The following is a 4,139-nucleotide window of genomic DNA, read 5'->3' as shown; positions in this document are numbered from 1 at the left end:
TATCAAAAAATCCAGAACAATTTCTGTATTTCTCTAAAAAAATACAGATATTTTATTCTGATAGCATTTTATTCTGATTTCTCTTCAAAAAACATAGATATTTTATTCTGATCCCACTTGCTATCTATCAAAAAAGCCAGAAAAAAATCTGTATTTCTTTAAAAAAAAATACAGATATTTTATTCTGAACCCACTTGCTATCAAAAAAGCCAGAAAAATGTCTGTATTTCTCCCAAAAATATAAAGTTATTTTATTCTGATCCCACTTGCTATCAAAAAAGCCAGAAAAATGTCTGTATTTCTCTCAAAAAATACAGATATTTTATTCTGATCGCACTTACTATCTATCAAAAAAGCCAGAAAAATGTCTGTATTTCTCTCAAAAAAAATACAGATTTTTTATTCTGATAGCACTTGCTATCAAAAAAGCCAGAAAATTTTCTGTATTTCTCTCCAAAAAATAAGCAATTTTTTCTGATCCCACTTGCTATCTATCAAAAAAGCCAGAAAGACTTCTGTATTTTTCTCAAAAAAATACAGATATTTAATTCTGATACCACTGGCTATGTACCAAAGAAACCGTTTGGTACAGGTGCATTTTTCCCCTCATAAGTAAAAGATGAGTGGTAGATGCAGGGAAAGGCGTGGCGTCGGGCAACCTGCCGCATCTAGCAGGGGGCATACTCCCCGGGAGTCCGCAACAGTAGGACAGCAGCAACAGCCAACTGTTGAAGGCAGCAGCACAAGTTGTAAAACAGGTCTGAGATGCGCGCAGAGTACCAGTACGCTAGAAGATTTATTGAGAGGGTGTACTACAATCATACAGCCACATCAAGTTGAGAGTATTGTGAACTGGATCTCAATACAGATGTAGAGGAAAGGCAGCAGCAACTCCAGCAACAGACTGGGCTGAAGAAGGCCCTCTGTTTGTCTGTTGAGATGATTGGGTTACATACGGTGTCGGACCTAATTATCTCCGGGACAGAGGAGAGACATTGACCCTGATTTATGAAAGCTCTCCAAAGCTGGAGAGAATACACTTTCAGAAGTGAACTGGGTGATCCAGCAAACCTGGAATGGATCTGGTCCAGGATTCAAAACATTTGCTAGCAAATAGAAAAGGATTTTTAAAAATCCATTCCATGTTTTCTGGATCACCCAGTTCACTTCTGAAAGTGTATTCTCCCCAGCCTTGGAGAGCTTTCATAAATCAGGGCCATTGTGTGTTCAGTACGGGAGACTTTATAAACAATGTGGTTTTACTGTCTGGAGATGAGTGGGTTACATCCGGTGTCTGACCTAGTTATCTCCCAGACAGAGGGGAGACATTGGGTGGGAGTGTCCCGGATTGTGTGGTTATTTCCACTGGTCGGTGTGTCTATCACCTAGTTCTCCATCAGGTCCAGAGGGGAGGTCCCCTTGCATGGGGACTTGTATATAATACCAAGTGTGGCATCAATAAAGTGTTCTTCTTTCTTTTTCACCCTCAATTCACATCCGTGTCTCATGTTGTAGGGAACCCCTATATTACTACTGGCTCTTGTAAGAGCTGCCCAACTACGGGGAATCACAATTCAGCTTGGGGAGTCACTGGAGTAACTCTACAGGGCCACCTGGACTAGGGGGAAGGACGTCGCCAACGGTTGATACTGTTACATTTGGTGGCAGCGGTAGGATGGTCCTTCTACTCTGGGAGGCGTGCAGGTCAGATGGACAGCCGATATGAGCAGCTAAAAAGGACGACCCTCAAGGATCTACTGGAAAACCGTGGAAGGAGAGCCAGCAGCCAACCTAAGATGGAGCTGATTGCGGAGTTACAGCAGCTGGACCAGAATTCTGCCATGGCTGAACACCCTATCCCGTCCGTAGATGAAACGGCTTGCATAGTAAGGGAGCGGTTGGGGATCTATGGGCCAAACCCCTCTCAGGAACGGATTGCACAGATTTTTGCCCAGGTAGCAGCGGAAGCTCGAGAACGGGGAATACAAGCTGCAATGAATTATTGCCCAGCAACCTCTAGAGCCAACCCCAATAACCCTTTGCTGCATTTAAACAGTTAGACAGAGGGGGAGATCGACAGCTATTTGGCAAACTTCGAGAGGCAGTGTGCGCTTCACCAGGTACCACCAGAGGAATGGGTTACCATTCTATCTGGCCAGCTATCCGGGAGAGCAGCGGAAGCCTTCCGGGCCATCCCAGAGGATGAGGTAACACAATACCACCTTGTCAAAGACACTTTATTTAAACGGTATGCCCTAACCCCCGAGGCATACCGGCGGAAATTCTGAGATATCAAAAAACGAGGAGGTGACACCCACATGGAATGGGCTAACAGGTTGCACCGCACCGCTACCCATTGGATTGATGGATGCCAGGCTGTATCTGCCGAGGAGGTGTTACAACTTTTTCTCTCTATTTCTTCAATAATCTACAGCAGGACTTAAGCAACTGAGTAAGAGACCAACGCCCTCACACCCTCACCGAAGCGGCCCGCCTGGCTGATGAGTATACTGAATCCCAACAACTGGACCCAGCGTTACAGCGACCTAATCCTCGAGTGGATACCTGTATCCAGACCCTCTTCACGACTAGAGTTCAGGGTCCCTGTTACGCCCGGGCCCCCTTGGGTTGCTGGTTCTTTCAGGAATCGGTCAGAGTACAGAGAACAACCCAGGTCCCAGGTTCAAATTTCAGCCAGGAGGCTATCTGCATGGAGTTTGCAGGTTCTCCCCGTGTCTGCGTGGGTTTTCTCCGGGTACTCCGGTTTCCTCCACATCCCAAACACATGCAGTTAGGTTAATTGGCTTCCCGCTAAATTGTCCCTAGACTACATTGTTGACATATGACTATGGTAGGGACATTAGATTGTGAGCTCCTTTGAGGGACAGTTAGTGACCCGACTTTGGACTTTGTACAGAGCTGCGTAATATGATGGCGCTATATAAATACTGTGTAATAATAATAATAATAATTCACCCACTGGGTCAACCCCTGCTGCATCCCATAACCCGGCTGTCCACTGCGTGGACACGGACACTCACCCTGAGAAATATCTGGGGGTATTGTATGAGGTCAATCCTATCCAGGCTGATTCCGGGGATAATAGACAGCAGCACCGACAAGAGGTCAACCTCAATGGACAGGTCGCCCAAGGATTATGGAACACCGGGGCTACCATTACACTGGTACAGGGGCACCTGATTCCAGCCCATAAGCGTACGGGCGAAACCGTTGCTGTTCGAGTGGCTGGGGGAGCCGTATTTCGCCTGCCTACTGCCCACATCCACCTAGACTGGGGAGTAGTAAAAGTCTGCATAATGGATAACTTACTCTGAAGAGGTCCTGCTGGGCAATGATTTGGGCCCTCTCATTTCGGCCTACGTCCCCACCTCTACCGCAGCTGCACACCCCGTGACAACAAGGGCCCAAGCAAGAACTGAACAGACCAGTTCCCCAGCTCAGGAGACCCAGGTGAGACCTTCCCTGACTGTGACTAATACCCAGACCTCGATAGCTTGGGACACACCTGAGGAGTTTGGGAAGGAGACTAGGGCGGATCCGTCCCTTTAGAAATATAGGGAAAGGGCAGGAATCGGGGCTGGGGGGTTGGACAACAAAGTTTTTGTGTGGGACGCTAATAAGTTATACGGGGTCATTGAACAGGCAGGACCGAATCCCTACCAAAAGCGCCAGTTAGTAATCCCCAGCTGGTATCGAAGGGAAATCCTTAGAATTGGGCACCACATTCCTTTGGCTGGACACTTAGGAGTAATCCGTACACTACACCGGGTAACCCAGACCTTCTTTTGGCGTGGGGTGCACGCAGATGTACTGATCTACTGCCAAACCTGCGATGTGTGCCAGCGAGTGGGGACAAGGGGATCACATCAGGGCTCACTTGGTACCCATGCCCATTATTGAAGAACCCTTCAGCAGGGTAGCCATTCACCTCGTGGGACCCCTCGCCAACCCTAGTCCATCTGGTAAGAAGTACATATTTACAGTGGTGGACTATGCTACCCGCTATCCCGAGGCAGTTGCTCTGTCAAATATACAGGCAGACACTGTAGCTACTGCCCTGGTACAGATTTTCTCCCGAGTCGGGTTTCCCAAGGAAATCCTCTCGGGCAGAGGCGCAC

The sequence above is a fragment of the Pyxicephalus adspersus genome, chromosome 6 (genome assembly GCF_032062135.1).
Source record: "Pyxicephalus adspersus chromosome 6, UCB_Pads_2.0, whole genome shotgun sequence".
NCBI lineage: Eukaryota > Metazoa > Chordata > Amphibia > Anura > Pyxicephalidae > Pyxicephalus > Pyxicephalus adspersus.
Note: the sequence above shows the minus strand (reverse complement) of the source record.